The following is a 20,103-nucleotide window of genomic DNA, read 5'->3' as shown; positions in this document are numbered from 1 at the left end:
CAAGCTCCTTTCAGGCAGTTCAGAGATCAGAAGGTCTCCCCTCAGCTCCTGTTCTCCAGCTGAACCCCCAGGTCCCTCAGCCGCTCCCATCACACTCGTGCTCCAACCCTTCACCAGCTTCATTGCCTCCTCTGCACTCTCTCTAGTATTTCAATGTGCTTCTGATGATGAGGGGCCCAGAACCAAACACAGGATTCAAGGTGGGGCCTCACCAGCGCCGAGAACAGTGGCACAATCACTTCCCTAGTGATATGAACCACACACTGGTTCATATTCAGCTGCTGTCACCAACATCCCCAGATCCCTCTCTGTCAGGCACTTTCCAGCCTCTCTTCCCCAGCCTGCAGCGTTCATGGGGTTGTTATGACCCATGTGCAGGATCCGGCACTTGTCCTTGTTAAACCTCAGACAATTGGCCTCAGCCTAACGATCCAGCCAGTCCAGATCCCTCTGTATGGCCTTCCCACCTTCTAGCAGATCAACACTCTCACCCAGTTTGGTGTCATCTGCAGACTTAGTAAGGGTGCACTCAGTCCCTTCATCCAGATCATTGATAAAGAGATTAAACAGAACCGGCCCCAATACTGAGCTCTGGGAACACCACTCGTGACCATCCACCAACTGGATGTAGGTCCGTTCACCACAACTCTTTGGGCCCGGCCACTCAGCCAGTTCTTTATCCATTGTAGATACACCATCCAGACCATGAGCTGCAGCTTCTCCAGGAGTTACTGTGGGATGAGGTGTCAAAGGCTTTACTGAAGTCTAAGTACACAACATCCACAGCCTTTCACTGATCTACTGGGTGGGTCACCTTGTCCCAGAAGGAGATCAGGTTGGTCAAACAGGACCTGCCTTTCATAAACCCATGTTGACTGGGCCTGACCATATGGTTTTCTTGTACGTGCCATGTGATATTACTCAAGAGCATCTGCTCCTTGACCTTGCCCGGCACTGAGGTCAGACTGACAGGTCTGTAGTTCCCCGGATTGTCCTTCCAGCCCTTCTTGTAGATGGGTGTCATGTTTGCTATCTTCCAGTCAACTGGGATCTCCCCAGTTAGCCAAGATTGCTGATAGATAACGGAAAGCGGCTTAGTGATCACCTCCACCAGCTCCCTCAGCACCTTTGGATGTATCTCATCTGACCACTTAGACTTGTGGGTGTCCAAGTGGTGTAGCAGGTCGCTAACCATTTCTCTCTGGATTATTTGGGCTTCATTCTGCTCCCCATCCCTGTTTTTTGGCTCAGGGGGCTGGGTACCTGCAGCACAACTGTTGTGACTATTAAAGACTGAGGCAAAGGAGGCTTTTAGTACCTCAGCCTTTCCCTCATCTTCTGTCACTATGTTTCCCTCCTTATCCATCAGGGGATGGAGATTTTCCTTAGTCCTCCTCTTGTTGCTAATATATTTATAGCAACATTTCTTGTTGCCTTTCACAGAAGTGGCCAGGCTCAGCTCTAGCTGGGCTTTGGCCCTTCTGATTTTCTCCCCGCACAACCTCATAGAATTCTTGTATTCCTCTTGGGTGGCCTGCCCCTCCTTCCAAAGGTTATAAATTCTCTTTTTATTCCTCAGTTCTAGCCACAGCTCTCTATTCAGCCAGGCCAGCCTTTTTCCCCACCGGCTCGCCTTCCGGCACACGGGGGCAGCTGCTCCTGTGCCTCTGAGATCACATTCCTGACAAAAGACCAGCCTTCCTGGACTCCTTTGCCCTTCAGGACTGTCTCCCAAGTGACTCTGCCAAACAGCCTTCTGAACAGGTCAAAGTCTGCCCTTCGGAAATCCAAAGCAGCGGTTCTGCTGCCCACCCTTGTAACTTCTCCAAGGATAGTAAACTCAATCATTTCGTGATCGTTATACCCAAGGTGACCTCCAGCCAACACATTTCCCACAAGCCCTTCTCTGTCTAGAAACAACAGCTCCTTCCTTGGTGGGCTCACTAACCACCTGTGTTAGGAAGTTGTCTTCCATGCACTGGAGGAGCTTCCTAGGCTGCTTCCGCTCTGCTGTGTTGTACTTCCAGCAGACATCTGGTACGTTGAAGTTCCACATAAGAACACGGGCTAGCAATTGGGAGACTTCTCCCAGCTGCCTGCAAAATATTTCATCTGCCTCTTCATCCTGGCTGGATGGCCTATAACTGACCCCCACCAGGATGTCCGCCTTGTTGCCCTTCCCTTTGATTCTCACCCATAGACACTTAACCCTATAATCACAGAATCACAGAATGTCAGGGATTGGAAGGGACCTCAAAAGATCATCTAGTCCAATCCCCCTGCCGGAGCAGGAACGCCTCATCACCCTCATCAAGTTCCAGACAATCAAAACTCTCCCTAACATACATGGCTGCCCCACCTCCTTCCTTGCCTATTTCTTCTGAAGAGTTTATAGTCATCCATTGCAGCGCTCCAGTTATGACAGTCATCCCACCATGTTTCTGAGATGGCAATTAAATCGTAGTCTTTGTGCCTCACAACAGCTTCCAGCTCCTCTTGCTTGTTGCACATGCTGCATGCATTCATATAGATGAACTTCAGCTGAACCATTGATTCCACTGGGTCTGCAGGCTGAAGGGCCTCCTCAGCACTACCCTCGGATGCTAGCATGTTGCCCTTGGTTGTGCCTCTGCTACAACTGGTTTCCTCTCCCTCCCCCTTCAAATCTAGTTTAAAGCCATCTCAATGATTCCTGCTAGCTCCTGCCCCAGGATCTTTTTCCCCTTTTGAGACAGGTGCATCCCATTTGTCACTAGCAAACCAGGTGCCATGTAGAGCCGACCCATGATCAAAAAAACGAAAATTGTGCCAGGGACACCAGCCAGTCCCGCAGCCAGGTATTGATCTGCTGGATCTTCCTGTATCTTTCCTCATCACACCCTGCAACTGTGGAGACAGAGGAGAACACTGCTTGTGCTCCTTATCCCTTGACCAGTTTTCCCAAGGCCCTGAAGTCTCTCTTGATGGTCTTTAGTTTTCCCTTTTCAGTTTCATCACTGCTCGCCTGAAAAGTTATTATTGGGTAGTAGTCTGAGGGCCTAACCAGGGCAGGAAGTTTCCTTCTTACACCTTTAACCTGGCCCCAGAGAGGCAGCAGACTTCCCTAAGAGGTGGGTCTGGCCTGCATATGGGGCCTTCTGTTCCCTTTAGAAGGGAGTCTCCTACAACCACAACTCAGGTTTGTTTTCTTTGTAGGAGCTGTTTTGGTGGAGGGTGCAGGGTAACTTATCCTCTGCCATTTCCTTTATGGCTTCAGGGTCTTCTTTGCTCCATTGACCAATATTTGGTCTGATCCGCCAGCTGGAAAGATCTCATGGCTCTTCTCAGATCATACCTCAGAGCAGGAGGTGGGATCTGAGGTCAGAAGAGAACTCTGTGAGTCTCTGGTGGAGCTCAAGACTGAACATAGTACTGGAGATGTACCTTCTCACATGCCAAGTTATAACACTTTCCGTCTGCATGCTGGCCACTCTGGTCTCAAACATAGCCCAGGGTGTGGTTTGTTTTAATTGCAAAAAGAAACACACTGTTGGTTCACACTCAACTCTGGCACACATTGTAACCCCCAGACCCTTTTCAGCAGCACCAGTGTATGAGCGAGCAAGCAGTGCACAGTGTGTCCAGCTTCCCAGTAGTCTAAATCAAATGAAACTGAGCTAAGGTTTCTCATTAGAGATACTGAATTGGTCCCTTATATACTGAATTATGCATTCATAATAGCTATTATCATCCATCATGGGTTGCTATGCTCTTTTTAATTGGTTAATAATTTTATCCATACACTGAACACACACTAACATTGTAGTTATTGTCAGTGCAGTTCATCCCACATACTTTCAGAGGCTGTATTTAGACATCTTCTGTCCTGCATATCTTTCACCATGCCGTACTTCAGGTGTCTTTTGTATCTCTTTGTTGTCCTTTGAAGGACATCGGTCCTGCTGATTATTACCTGTGTGCTTATCAGTTGAACTCCTGAGTTCCCCATTAATTCCGTCAAAATAATCAGACATTTTTCAGGCCTATAGAACACTTATTTAGCCTGTGTATTCACTACTGCAAGGATTTGCTTCTTCAGACTTTTCTGACACATTTGCAAAAAGAGACTGGAGATAAGCTATACCCTTGTATTGCACTAATTACGAAAGGTAAAACGGAGAGACAGGGCCCAAGGAACACCCATGTGGGTTGGCAGTGTTAGGAAAAGAGAACTTGGAGAAGGGAGAGCAGATGCCCTGTGGGACAATGATGACTCTGAAGTATCTACAGAGAATCAGGAGGACGGGCATATGATGCCCTAGGGAAGAAGACCATGGCAGATGGTAGCCTCCATTCTGTTTTCTTTTGCTCCAGTGGTCATCTCAGGTTGGCTTGACCACTGCAGGCTGGTATATCTATCTCAAATAGCTACCACAGCTGACTCTATCCAGTGTCTCACAAGGAATAGTGCTGGGGCAGTAGCAAAGTTGTAGACAAGCTGGAAAACTGACTCTCTGCCCTACAGGGCTTTGGGGCTCTCTCTGCCTTTGGTTCCTTGTGCCTGTCCTTTATCTTGTGTCTATCTTTATGGCTAAGCACCAGATCTCCTCATGTGCAGTGGTGTAGCACCCACCATATCGGGACCCCAGCTGCTCTTGCTGCATTCTTAGCATCACAGCACCCCTGGGAGCGAGGAGAGAGCTGGCCTTTCTTCTTCATTCATAGAGCCCCACGCCAGGAGAAAGGTAACAGCAAGGGAAGTATCTCCTTCCACCTCCAACAGACAGGACTCAGCACACACAGGATGGCTGAGGAAACCACAGGGATGGAAAAGTCTTGGGGAAAGGAGAGTCAGTACCTGCAAGAGTACAAACCTCTCGCCTCTACTCAGCTGCTTTCTGCTCTCTACACCATCCCCAGTGAAGTTCAAGATATCTTCTTAACGTGTTTGTTGGAACTGGTTCTGACATTTTCAAAGTGGTATTTTGGTTGTTTTAGTGTATTATATCCTTAATGCAGCAGGGACAAGTTGAAGAGTCAGCAACTTCAAATGTTACCTTTCAGAGAGCATGCTTTATTATTATAAATTCCTAGCTGCCTTAATTCATTTTTCTTTGCTGTCATCTCAGTTGTTCCCTTCTCTTTCCACCTCTGCATTTAAGATGTTTTCTTTTTAGCAGATCCACCTTTCTCGGCTTTTGCACTCTACTGTAGCTCTAGCTGTGTATCATCACATAGCTGTAGATGACCAAGACAGGCAATATCTTGCAGACAACAAGAGCACTGTAGAAATGGAAGATTATGAGGTTCAAAGGTCTGATGAACTAGTCTTGGGTTGTATGTCAACTGCTGAACCTAATCAATTCTTCTTTCAGAACTTGTCTTGGTGTTGGGGTGATAATCTCCAAGAATTGCTTTGTAAACTGTGCAATGTCTTACTTTGAATGTACTTGTATTCCAACAGAACACTCCAGATAGATTCTTTAAAAACTTGATGCTGCAAGTAACTCTGCCAGAAACTTGAGCTGAGTAGAAATCCATGTTCATTTATACAGTCTTTGCATGATCCATTTTGTTCATCCTCTCCACAGCACCCACTTGTCTGGAAATATCCAGGATATGTTGTGTCCAGCATTCCCCATGTCATGTCACACATATAAATGTCTTGATTGTTGTCTGGAGAAGCAATTCTGACCTCAGAGTGCACCCCCAAACTTGCAAGGACTGAACCACAAAGGACCTGTCTGCAGTCTGAGAGGAAGGGACAGAAGTCTCCTGGATTAATTAAATTGCATCAAGGGCTCCCCGAGTGTTCATATCTAGAAGACAAAGTGAGGGATGTGGGAACAAAACCCAATTCTCAAGGCACTGGTTGTAACATGCACAAAATCTTTTGGCTCTAAGACTACCTTGGTTAAGCTTCTCCAGAAACATCCCCATGAAAGAACACCTTCGGTTCCCAGAAGGCAAAGGTTGAGGAGATCTTTTCCCTTCAGCAGAAGCACCTCCTTCTGAGTAGGAATATTTTGGTCTTGTCTGATGATGTAAGGTGCCTGCACTAGTCCCAGGGCAGGGCCAGCTCCTGTTGTGCATGGAATAGGACAACCAGCTCACCTCATTTTCGTGTGAGATAAGGGAGAAACTGAATTCTCATGTGAAATGGGAGGACAATTAAAGAGACAAATGATTTGGAGCATCATTCAGTGCTGATAAAGGGCAGTTCAATGTCACCTTAAGCAAGTCACAGTTCTGCTTGGCTCCACCATATCTCTAAAAGGCTTCACCACTTGCTGTTGCAAGAGCCCACAGTGAGCCAGACATGCAGATTCAAACACAGAGGCTATTGCAATTCAGCTGTTCCTGACAAGGAAGCTTCTGTTCTGATCCATAATTTTAGAAGATTTTGGAGTTTTTTTACAGTAGTAAGCAGTTCCTAAAAAACAAATGAAACAGTCCAATTACTTTTGACTTCTCCCAAGAGGTCTCTAAGTTAGTAAAGGTAATTAATAAAAGAAGGCAGCAAACAAGCTAACACAAAAGGAAAATATTACCATCCTTAACTCTGACATTACAGTTGTGTTTGCTCATCCTGACACTCCTGACATTGAGACTGGGCAGCAAAGGCTAAAGGAAGGAGAGACAAGTAGTAGAAGGATGAGAAAACTTGAGGTGGGGAGGGTATAAGGATAAGGCAAGAGGAGTTTACTCATCCAAAATACTGAACACTCTCTTCTGCACTTGGCCAGCATGCTGCAAGTTCATGGGGTGGTGCAAATGTTGCATGAGAAAGATACAGTAAGGCTGCTTCCCTGTACTCAGCTGTATTCACCAACACAGGCTGAAACTCACCCTGCTAGCTTCTGAGTGGCGTAACTAGACATTTACATCTTGTCCTCGCACCCTCCGTTGCTGCTGCAGTTTCCTGTTGCCTCTGATGGTGCTGAGCCTTTGACCTGTGCTCTTTCTTCTTGCTTGGTCTCTGCCCAGCCATGTTTGTCCATCCCCTCATGCCTTCATCCATCGTCTCATAACCCAGTGAGGGATGTGCCCATGAAACACTGTCACCAGGTGGCCACTGGCTTTACCCAGTTACACAATCTCAGACCCATGAGCTCTGCAAGCTCCTTGTCTTCACTCAGTGCAGGACTAGTGCATCTTTGAGCATTTCCCTCTCCATCACTCATTTTCTCATCCCATTCTTTAATTCCCTACAGTTTGGCCTGTTTAGAGTTGTTCTTTAACTGCTTAATGAATTAACCCTTCCGTCACTATGTATTATTAAACTTCATCATCTACTCTCATAAGATATTATGATCCCTCCATATCCCTCCTCCAAAGCCACCTGTACTGTGACATTGAGAAAACCACCGACCATAGTCAGCCTCTGCCTTCTACATTAGTGCTCATTTGCATTCTCAAAGCATATGATGTGATGGCAAGTTTTTTTGGACCAGAAACTCTCCATTCATCAGAGAGATACGTGGACTCCACAGTGGTAGGCAGGTATTTATGAATCTGCATATAATATTAAATTAATACAATGGTAATTTATCAGCCTGGCATCTCTTAATCTAACAGGACTAAGAGGCAAAGGGAAGAAAATAAATGCTGAGTTTTTTTCCAAGGCCAAAGTATTCACATCTGATAGTGGTGAATCATAAGATACAGCCCCATAAAGGTTTCTCTGTCACACCCTGGCTGTGCTATTCTGACAGATACCGAGCACAGGGGGTTGCCATCCCTGAACCCTGAGTCAGAGTAATTTTCGGGCCCTGAACCTCTGGTTTTACTGTATCCGAGTTGTGCAGAACAGAGAGTGTTTCTGCTGGAGCCTGGCACAGGAGGTCTGGCCCTGCATTTTGATACCTGCAGCAGGATGCACTCTGCTAATCAACTGCAAAGGGCAAGGAGGATTTGAAGAGACCACGGTGTTGTCTTAGAATAAATAAGCCCCTCAGCTGGATCTATTTATCAGAGGATGTAGCTTAAACTGAAATGCAAGCAGGAAAGCTATAGAACAAAATGATAAAATGACAGGAACCCTCCCCAGAATCAGACAGCATTCATGCACGAGTCCTACAGGAACTCAAGGACAAAATTGCTGTTATACGCAACCTCTGGTTTAAAACCAGCATGGGATTAGAGACTTTTTTCAGGTTTTCTGGTTTCTCTAACAAGTCTAAAAGACCGAAGCCTTCAGTCATTTGTGGGGAAGTGACTAGTCATATTGTACTGGAAAAGAGTTAGTGCAGCTTTTCTCAGGGTAAGTCAAACCACTGCTGAACACCACCAGAGTGCCCACAGTCACATCCCAGAGGAGATCTGGTTGATTCAGCCTAATAGTCCGAAGAGCACACGGTAAGGTCCTTCACAAGAGGCTTTTAGAGAAATTACGTTACCATAGGAAGAAATGTGAAGGTCATTGTGTAAATGAATATGTAGCTGAAAGAAAGGAAGGGGGTTGGCAGTAACTGAGCAGTGTCACAGTGCAGGGAACTGCCGGGGTTCCTGTGCAGGGTCCGCGCTGCTCAGCTTTCTCATAAACAATCTGGAGAAGAGCACGAGTGCTTAGGGAGCGGTTTGCTGCTGAAGCACGGTTGCTCAGGGGACCAAAGAGAAAGAATTATAGGAGCACAATGTGATAAAATGGAAGGTGAAGTTTAATGTAAATAAATGTAAAGTCAAGTGCATGGGGAAAATACTAATTATGCATCTCCAGTGATAGCTCCAAGTTGATTGCTGTTGTTCAGGAGTGAAGTAGTGAGATTATAACAGCTAGTTCCATGAATACAGCAGCTCAGTACACAAAAAGGCAAATCAAATTATAGAATTACTAGGACAAAAGAGGACAGTTACATAAAACTATGTATGATACCAGTGAATTCATGATAAACCTCTACCTGAATACTGTGTGCAGTTCTGGTCCCTCCCATCTGAAACAGGAAACACAGGAGAGGTGACAAAGGTAGAGAAAAGCACAACAGGGTGAACAAAGTCAAGGAAGAATTTCTGTCTGAGGAGCAATTGAATAGTTCAGGAGATCTGGGAAAGAAGTAGAGGTGACTATAAGAAATATAAAAAACAGGAAAAAGGGTGTGAAAGTGACAGACTCAGAAGTAAACAAGGGAACAGAGATAGACAGCTTGGTAGGGAAGCTTGCTTAGAAAGCATCAAGGGAGGTTCTGGACACGCTCAAGGGCACCTTGCTTGGAGACACGAGCAGAGAAGAGAGAGGAAACAGGTCTCACAGTCACTGCAACACTACTCGTTCAACCCGGTCATACAGGATCCAGATAAATGCAGTCTCATAGTTTATTGAGACCTAAATGGTGAGAAGACAAAGCCTGAAACTGCAGGTGGGGTAGGACAGAAAAAAGGAGTTGGAGATAGGTGCCTTACAAATGAGATAAATAGGGTCAGGTGCTCATCTCATTATGCTTTATAAGAGAGACAAGAAGAAATAAAAATAAAATAAAATATAAAATAAAATAAAATAAAACATTTTCTTTTTTTAAAAAAAAAGGAGCATTTGCTGTCTTTTTTCAAACCAGCCCATGGGACACTGCTGAGGGCAGGAACAGCAGCAGGACATGGGTGTCCTTGCAGTCTGGGTGTTTGTTGGGAGGCAGGATGTTAGGACAGACGGACTTCAAATGACCTTGTACAGCCATTCTCTATGATCTTCTCTCTTTTCCTATTGATGCAGCAACAAGGTTCTCCGTGGTTGGTGGGGAATTGAGAGCACAAGTGTCCAACAAACACGAATCTAACAACACTGATAGCTCTTCATTAGAGAAGTCAATTAACATTAGTATGTACACTCACTTTACTGTATAAAATGAGGCCCTTTTGCCTGTGTTAAAAAAGCAGGGCTGAATGACTAGAGACCTGATCACAAGCTCTTCTGACCAGAGTTCTGAAGTGAAGCAGCTCTGCTGTCAGCAGATGTCCCATTCGTGTACCTAAATGCAGCTGTAGCTTTACACATCTGAAATGGGTGTTGTGTTTGGACAAGCTGAGGTCTGTAAATCACACAATAGTCTTTAGAGCAAAGAAGTGCACTGACCATTTGGTTTACTTGCTGGTGCAAAGTATTGTGCAACTGTGCTGGAAGATGTCTCAGTTGCAAACCCTGTCTATATAGCTGGGACAACTGGACAATGGGACAGAATAAAACTCCTTAGGATGTCGAATCATGCAAGCCAAACTATGTCCCTGAGCTGGTGGTGGGTCTTTAGGAGCTCCTGCCACAATTGTAATGCCGACTCGATCACAACAAGATGTATTCTCTTTTTTTGACATTGATGGTTTTCAGCAATGACACACGTAATTCCCTGGACTCTGGCCCTTAGTGAAAAAGGCCTGAGAGACACTAATAAAGATGAGCACTGCCTGTTATCTGTGTTCAAAGCTGGCTGGAAGGTGACAGACGCTAAAGAAGGGACCACATCTGTAGACCACACACAATCCAGGCATGCTGTCAGCCTTCCAGGGAGAAACAGTGCTTAAGTAACAAACCAAAGTAGTTTTATACATTTGTTTTCTCTTGCAACAGTAGTCAGGGGGCTGTGCTGTCAGCGGGATATCTCATGAAAAGGACTAATAGCAGCTGAGCTTCCCATTCAAACAGAAAGTGAAATTGTTGTCTTTGAATGGTCTCTGATATTCCTGGTTGCTCTGAGCCAGTGACCTTTTCATTGTGTTCCTCTCTGTCCTGACAGTGAGCAAACAGACACCTGACACCACACACATGGCTTTGGTGCTTCTCTGGGTTAACAACCTCTGCCATTTCCCTTATGGCTTCAGGGTCCTCTTTGCCACATTGACCAACATTTGGTCTGATCCTCCAGCTGGATAGATCTCATGGCTCTTCTCAGATCACACCTCAGGGCAGGAGGTACGATCTGAGGTCAAAAGAGAACTCTGTGAGTCTCTGGTTCAACCTCTAGTCAAACCAGGGCCAACATCAGGCTGCTCAGGGCTTTTGTGCTGCTGTCTGAACATTTCCAAGGATGGAGATCACACAGCCCTTCTGTGTGCATGTCCCCCTGCTTGATGACCCTCATCACCTTGTTTTTCCATTATAGCCCTTCCATCCAAGCATGGAGCTGCCCCTCCTGCTCCTGTTGTACACCCTGGGGAGTCCCACGTACCTTCCATCTGCACGTGCTTCTCACTGGCCCTGCCAGCCCATGCAGAGATGGTCCCGTCTGGCTCTCAGCCCCCCGAGCTGCGATGTTTGCTGGATGTTCGTGTCCACGTGTCTGCAGAACTGGCCCGCTTGGTGCTCAAAGTCTGGACTGATTTCAATGCTGGGAGTAAAATCCTCTCCTGTTTCTACTGGCAATGACAGAGGTGTGATCTTAGCCATTTCATTTGGAATGAAACATGAAGCTAATGTCTTGCTTTCGGTACAAATTCTCTTTCTTGCCCTGAAAGAAAGTTCTGGTCAAATTCCAGTGAAGGTAATTACACTGAGCTCACCTAAATTCCTGTAAAGCCTGAACTGAAGGCATTATTAAGGAATAATTGTTTCGTAATTTACTTGCCACAACACAACTTTGTACAGTGTCAAATAGTTGTGCTCCAAGGGTGGCTGAATTTCAGCCATGGTCACAATGCAGCTGATGGCTTTGTAATATTTCCTGGCTGTTGCCATGATGTAGCTCTTATACAACAGATTTGGAGCTAAAATTTAATCCATTATGGCTGTAAACAACACACTGCGATGTGAAGCAGGTGTAACCTATGCTGCCTGCTGAAAATATGAAGTAATAACTCTGAGAAAATGGTGAAAATGTAACCGTCTGTCTAGTTATTTGTCTGTGTGTAATGTCCCCTGCATCCCGCTATTACTGGGGGGTGGTATTCATCTGACTATGTGTGTCCCTCTGCAGTTGCTGGAGCTCTCATCAGTATAAGCAGCAGAGCCCAAGTCATTGTTAATCTTGTCCTAAAGTCTAAAATAGGTCAGTGAACAGCACCTGAAAGTGCCACTTTCTCTTCAGAAACTATAAAGGGAGCCCACAGAGATGTGATCAGACAGAAGCATTAAAAATTAGGAGGAATAAATCCCCCAGTGAATACCTTACCATGTATCTGAGCATCTTCATTGATCCCTGCATAAGTTTACTCCAAAAAAAGTAATGGAAGAAGACACAAACACTACTAACTCTGTCCCTACAGCTATTCATCTCTTGCATATCATGTTCTGTCATGTTCTCACATGACTTGCATGTTCGTTCAAGTTAACCGTGAGCTTACACAGTGACATGACCATCAGGTAAGGCCAGGAAGAGTAGTCCATTTACCTCTTTGCAGTCTGAACACTGAACTGTGCCAACCCTGTGCCCTTGGACATAACTCAGTCTATACTTCTATCCCAGGGCAACTGAGGATCTCTTGAGTCCTGGCAAATGGTAAAATGTGTTGTGGGTAACTGTGAATGGGGAGAAAAAAAAAGGGCAAAGTTTGCAGTGTCTGAATCCGGAGTGTTAGAAGCAAGTCCTTCTTACCCGAGGGAAAGGTGGTGAGCAAAAAGTGCCATCCCCACTGATATTCCCATGTCTGGAGAACCCTGCCCCATCAGAAGGTGCCCAAAAAGCTGGGTCAGTCATTTGATGTCCCTAGTGACTCCACTGCCCATTTGTCATCAGAAATGGCCGCAGAGCTCATTTTCCTCACCTTACCTCCTTCTGTGGTAACATGTCAAGTCATGCTCTTGCAGGAGCTTATCTGTCCTGTAATATACTGCATTCAGCATAAAAGCAATTTTAGACATGGCACAAACTGCAGGATATATTTCTTCTCACACCCTAATCTCTCTGAGAACAGAAGCAGGCAGCAGCTCAGGTGGCCAGGGTGGACAGGGAGGAGTTCAATTTATTGCCTGGAACATAACCCAGCACAAACAGAGCTGTGATGGAAACAGGGAACCTGTTCTGGTGAGGCAGGGAGAAAGGCTGTTAGGAAAATGAGTTGGACCTTTCTGACAATCTGCTACATTTATTACATGTTGAGCATAATTCACAGCCCCTCTGTGAACCTAAATACATTTGCTTTCCTTTCCATATCTTCTTTCTGCCATACAGGGTTTCTGGACCATCTGTGAGCCATTACCACTGTCCCCAAACTGGCCAACACAAGCGTCCAGAGGCTACTGATTCCAGATTTACAGATAAGACAGTGGGAGAAAAGGCCAGAGAAAGCAACCAAGTTCATTAGAAAGCTGGCAAGCAGGGAAGAGTGAGGCAGTGCAGTCCAAAGAGGAGACTGCTGTAGTACCAGGATGCAGAGCAAGGAGTGCTCTGAGGAAGACAAAATGGGTAACAAGAGTCATCCTCTCTCCTAGAACTAAGTCAGAGCAAGAAGTAACTGTGCTGAGAAATGAAAAAGCAGAAATATGTTTTGTTTAGTCATGGCACACTATAAACCATAGGAGCTCACCGCGGCAAGGTGTGGGACAAAACAACTCTTGGAATCATACCTTTCAGTAGAATCAGGCAATAAGAAGTCCATCTGAAAACGCATCAAATGAGATCATTTGCTTTCGTGTTTCAGTTTTTGTCCTGACAGAAGGAAGCAGCTTTCTCTCCTAGCCTGGTGTTGTCTCATTGTGATGGCAGAGGGGCATGTCAGGCTGTGGTCATGAGCTGGATGCTGAATTAAGTGGGAGATCCACCCGATGGAGTTTGGTGTTTACAGGTATGACTCCAACGTGGGTTGGCCCCTTGCCACAGCTTTGACTCAGGATCATATTGCCAGGTCAGTCATTACCAGTAAGACAGAATTCATAACAAGATAGCTGCCAGACAAGTACTGAGCATACCTAGCAACCATTCAGCCAGTTTATAAGTCTTACTACCCACACTAGTTAGGTGAGTGCCAGCTCGGATCAAGCTGAGCTGCTGCAGTCATGCCTCTCTCTTACTGCTTTTCTTGGCTGGAATAGACCTGTCAAAGCTGCTTATTTTAAATTTTCTGTGGCTAGAGATGAGTCCAGGTAACACCACAAGTTTTGGTGCTCCTGAAGGAAGGATCCAGGTGGAGTCGAGGTGATAGGAAGGATGCAGATATGCAGCTACACTGGACCATCCTTGAGGACACCCACACTGCAGGTGGCCCGGCCACCCATGCACCACTCCAACAATGTCTGTTTTGGCTGGGAAGAAGTTAGCCCTGAAACCATGTCTCTTACCAGTACTCCAAAAGCTGCTTGCCCCAACTTGTGAGAGAGGGAAGCAGAAGACATGTCCATACAGGAAAGCCCTTTTCATGGGAACCAACATGCACCATTCCAGTGACAGCCAGAGTTATGCTGGCTCCTTGTCCCTTATTTTAAAGGCCAGTCCCTGATGGTTTCAATTTGTTCCTTGAGGTGATTGTTTATTCCTTCTTACAAGAGATGACCCTTATTTCATTTGTTACATGAGGAAGGCCGTATCAATCAGTCAAAGCCTGGAGAGTAAGCAGTCCCACCGTTGATTAAACCTTGCTCTTGCAGTGGAATTCAGCCTGGAGGAGCCTTGTCTTTTAACAGAAACTAATCATAAAGCTAGGGGGAAAAGGAGGTTTTCCTTCTCTGTTGCTGAAGCTGGTGTTCCTTGTGCAGTCGCACTAAAAAAATCATAGAGATGGTGTTGTGTTTGAGACCTTGCCTGTCAGATGTTATTAGCCCCAGCCTTTGCTTCTGCACTTGTCAATCAAGCAGGGGAAAGGCATAAAAGAAAAGTGTCCCAGACAGATCTGTGGGGACAAAACAGCAAATGTTCAGCCTACCTAGACACTCTGACATTTTACTGCAAGGATTTAGCAAGTCTAATGGGTAGGACAGAGCTTTGAGACATGGTACAAGGTCATCTCTCTGTGACAGAAACGGAATGTTAGAGCCCAGCACTCCAAAAATCTTCAGCTGGGGGGAGGGCTCTGAGGGTGAGCTGAAGTTATTTTCCTTGAAAGTCACTTTGCTTCCAAAAACTTTGGGGTCAAGTTCAGCATACTTCATCTCAAATACTGGGATACCAGACCCTGAGAATCCATGAGCTGCTATCTTACTCAGAAGGGAGTTTCCAGAAATTATTCCTATTTCCACTAAGATAAAATGACCTCTTTGAAATGTGTGTTTAGTTAATCTACAGCTGAGGTACCACTATGCAGTAAATTTATTCTCAAATTAAGAATTTTTTAAATCCATAAATATGTGGTTGGCCAAGACAGGTCTCTGTGGTCCATTGGCCCAGGACGGGCCCTGGTGAGCAAGTCATGGTGTGATTTCTGTGTCCCATGCAGATTGTGACCATGAGAGTGACCACTGCAAGGCAAAAAATGCCCCTAAAAAGAAGAAGCTTTCTGTTTTCCCAGCTGAGAAGCTCTCCCATGGATCACTAAATATAACAGAAATTTCCGTAAGTCTTACTGGAGTTTATACGAAAGTAGGTTCTCAGTTGCTTGAGGTGGATTATCAGATGTCAGTATGCAAACGGAGCAAGTGCAAACGCTAAAATTATGGCATTAGAATTTTATAGAATACATTTATAATTTATTTTTGTATGTAATTATTTTTATATAATTATTATAGAACTTGTAAGAGAAGAACTCTTGAAATTTTGCATGCGGAAAATGAAAATATAGAAAACGACAAGGTAACTGCTGCAGGAAAAAAGGTGTATCACAGCATTATCAGTAATCATTAATATAGATTTTGTAATGTGGTAACAAATGAAACACTTCTTTGTCAGGCTTCACTTACTGGTGAAACGGCAAATCTCGCTAGGACAAAGGACTTATGTACGCTGCCAACAGCGTATTAGCTCTCCTTCATCGGAGGAAAATTATTAATAAAGACTGGACATGGCTTTCTTTACTGTTGATGCTTCATGCTGTGGAAATAACAAAATCTGTTGCTCTGCATTACAACATCATTATAATCTGCTTGATTATTTTCAAGATAAGAAAGGTGATGTGATGCTGATTTCAGAATATTGAAAAAAATAAAACATTTTGAGCTTTTGATTATTTATCATCATTTGCAGATTCTATGCTAATATTAATTTTGGTAGATACTATTGACTCCAGATTAACAGGAAATGAGAACATGTGCTGTCTGCTAACTGCTAGCTTATATACAGCACAAAATAACACAGTATGACATAGATACATAATAATTTTATCTTCAGAATCATCAATAAACAATTTCAATCGCTCTTCTTAACTTAGGAATGGTGCTCCAGCACCATAGAGATTTTGGCAACGTTGAGCACGTAGAAATATTGAGGTATATCCTCAGAAGCCTTTATTTTTCTCTATACTATGCAACTAAAAGGATCATTAAACAATTTCCAGTTATTAGAGGTTAGTTCTGCACACTGAGGAAGGACTTTCCACATTTAATTTTTTACGTTATTAAACAGTAATAAAGCTGGTGATGCAGAGACCTTCTTTTTGATATAGTAATCTGCATTTATTTATTTATTTATTTCCCAAGACACTAAAATATTCTCTTTTTATGACAGAGGTAATTAAAACAGTCTAATCTCATGTTCTTTTTATGAGGTATTACAGACATTGAAGTGTGAGGTTAAAAAAATAATAATAAAATAATTTTAAAAGGATGATAGATTATTTAGCCACAATTACAATTCCTTTTAAAAAGACAGACATTGGCAAAGTAGGAGAGAAGCAAAGGAGTTTCATTCCATTGCATCTTGGGATGAGGAGGAGGGCTTTTTATATCAAGAGGCTTTAAGGTGATTTGGCTGCTTGTGTGAGGACTATGGGAAGACTCAGTACAGTATGTGTGTTAAAGGTCCAGGAGCCCTGTATGTGGAAATGTCTGAAATTGAAGTTTCAGATATTTCCTTAAAAATCTTGAACCACCAGGGACATGAGTTGACCAGATATCAATTGGGGGGAAAACCGCAGGTTCCAGTATCGGTTGGGAAATTACATATTAGAGAGCAGTGTAGGGGAAAGGGACCTGGGGATCCTGGTGGACAACAGGATGACCATGAGCCAGCACTGTGCCCTTGTGGCCAGGAAGGCCAATGGCATCCTGGGATGTATTAGAAGGGGGGTGGTTAGTAGATCAAGAGAGGTCCTCCTTCCCCTCTACTCTGCCCTGGTGAGACCTCATCTGGAATATTGTGTCCAGTTCTGGGCCCCTCAGTTCAAGAAGGACAAGGAACTGCTGGAGAGGGTCCAGCGTAGGGCAACCAAGATGATTAAGGGAGTGGAGCACCTCCCTTATGAGGAAAGGCTGAGGGAGCTGGGTCTCTTTAGTTTGGAGAAGAGGAGACTGAGGGGTGACCTTATTAATGTTTATAAATATATAAAAGGCGAGTGCCATGAGGATGGAGCCAGGCTCTTCTCGTTGGCAAACAATGATAGGACAAGGGGCAATGGGATCAAGCTGGAACACAAGAGGTTCCACTTAAATTTGAGAAAAAACTTCTTCTCAGTAAGGGTGACAGAGCACTGGAACAGGCTGCCCAGGGGGGTTGTGGAGTCTCCTTCTCTGGAGACATTCAAGACCCACCTGGACATGTTCCTGTGCAACCTCACTTAGGCGTTCCTGCTCCAGCAGGGGGATTGGACTAGATGATCTTTTGAGGTCCCTTCCAATCCAGAACATACTGTGATACTGTGAAAAAAAAAGGCTTTGAATAACTAAATATGAATATGCTGCAGAACTCTTTGAAATATTGGTTCTGTTCAGATGGCCCTGCAAATTACTTAATCCTGTTCATATATGTAAAGAGTGTTTTACAAATTCATTAAAAATAACATCCGAGCCCAAGAATTCACTAAAGGTGATTAATATGTACCATTTTAAATAATATACTAGAGTTTACAAAATCTGAATTATTTATGAGACCAGAAGTAACATCTAGTGGAAAGAAAAATAAATTAGTAACTAAAGTAAACAGTGTTTTTCTAAATGTTACTTAGCATACATTATTTTCTCCTTTCCAGTTCGTTGTTCCTCATCTTCACAGAACCAGAGAATTGCTGCAGTTGAAGGCATCTCTGGGTATCACCCAGTCCAACCACCTCAAGCAGACTGTTCAGGACCATGTCCAGCAGGGTTCTGAACAGCTCCATGGATGGAGACTTCAAGGCATCTCTGGGCAACCTGTTCAGTGCTTGACCACCCTCAAAACAAAAAGCTTTTTTCTTAGGTGTAAGTGGAGTTTTCTGTATTTCAGTTTTTGACCATTATCTCTGGTTCTGACATTTGACATCGCCGAGAAGTGCCTAACTCTGAGTTCTTTGTACCCTCCTATCATGTATTTATACATCTTGGCAAGATCCCCCTGAGCCTTCTCCAGGCTGAACAGTTCCAGCTTTCGCAGCCCCTCTTTGCATGAAGGATGTTGCCATCTCATAATCATCCTCTTGGCCCTTCACGGGACTCCTGCTCCTGTGACAGCAGAGGAGGATGTGGCACTGAACACCTCCAGAGCCAGAGCAGATTTAATCCTCATGTCAAGGGTTTTTAATGCAGTTTGGTGCCTTGAGACATCAACTAAAGTATCAACAAGGTGCAATAAGAAGCGAGAGCTCCCCTCTGCTGTTCCCAGTGCATCTCCATCCCGGTTAGTGTTGTTTGACCACGCTCAGCCGCCTGAGCCATGTGGCAGTATTTGCACTGGCAGGATTTATCACTTGCGCAGCCACCTCCGGCAGCTGTTAGAAGAAAATGGAAAAAGGAGCCCTCTGTCATCCCATGGGGACCCACTGAGACAGAAACTCCGAGCATCGTTGTGAAGATGGACAGTTTTAATACCGTACAAGAGCCCTGACTGTACTGTGTTCGACAGTGCTTACTTTGCTGGCACATGCCTGCTCTCACCTCTTGATATTTTTATTATTTTGCTGTCAGTTTTTCCTTCCAGCTGCTTTATGAGCCAGACTTTTCATTTTGGTTAAAGCCCAGGAAGCGTCAAGCAGGGACAGGGTTGAAGGAGGTCAAAGGAGGAGGCAGGAATTGCAGTCTGCAGTGAGGATGCTTTATGTTCTCCTTAGACCTACCCACCAGCTCCTCTTACCATTGCCACATGATGGATTTTCTCTCGGCTCCTCACTAGACACCTCACACAGCAAAAACATTAAGAAAGAGATTACATCCAAATGTGGGATGGATAGTTTTAGCACAAACTGGCCACCACTCGTAACTCAGCAGCACCAATCGATGCTGGGAGCTGTGATGGGAGTAGAGTGGAGAAGGTCGCAGTACACACATGAGGTTGTGCTGCTGTCTGTAGTCAGGTGGCTCGGGCATGTTCCTTACTTAGGGGCATGAAGATGGTGAGATGGCAGAAGGTGAGAGTTGTCCTTCACTTGCCAGCATTAGACAGAGCTGCCCAAGTCACCAGTGCTCAGGACTAATTCCCCTTTTTAACTGAGAGTGGTGCATCAGTGCTGTCCCCATAGGAAAGTCATCCTGAGGTCAGCAGATCTCATTGGCCCATGCCAACACAGGTTAGCCCCTGGACAGAGAGGAGCGACACCAACCCTCTCCTGCGGTGCAGGGGCTCTGCAGGATTTATCTGCAGATTAAGCACAAGAGACAGACTTTGGCCAAGATTCAGAGACTTGGCCTGGCCTTGTTTTTGTCTCTCACCCAGTTCTTCCTTGCTTCTTCTTTGACCCATATGGTCTAGTGTCCCTGTCCATGACAGGTGGGTTGGAACTAAGTGATCTTTAAGGTCCCTTCCAACCCAAACCATTCCATGATTGTATATTTCCTTCTCCAAATCAGCATTAAATGACATGGAAGAAGGGGATTAAGGTATAGTATTCTTCTGTTTTTCCCATCCAAGAGGGAAGAACATAGTACTGAGGAAACTCAAGCCATCTGCCTCCAGCACAGAAGATGATCAGGAGGTCCCATGGAATTTGGTGATCCAAATCACCTGCTTGTTACAAAGCACCTGGAAAACAGCAGTTAACCTCCAACACTGTTAGGGTTGTGTCTCTTCTGGACCCTCTGCACTTATATTCCCTCAAGACAAAAAAAGAATTGGGTGAGAATCATCCTTTTTGTAGAGTTCTCCACTGTTGCTGTCTTGCAGTGGTACTGTAGCGAAACTCACAACCATGGCAATGACATGACATGACATGACA

This window comes from Nesoenas mayeri, assembly GCF_963082525.1.
Source record: "Nesoenas mayeri genome assembly, chromosome: 17".
In the NCBI taxonomy this organism is placed as follows: domain Eukaryota; kingdom Metazoa; phylum Chordata; class Aves; order Columbiformes; family Columbidae; genus Nesoenas; species Nesoenas mayeri.
The sequence above is the reverse complement of the archived record's forward strand: the minus strand, read 5'-3'. Positions refer to the sequence as shown.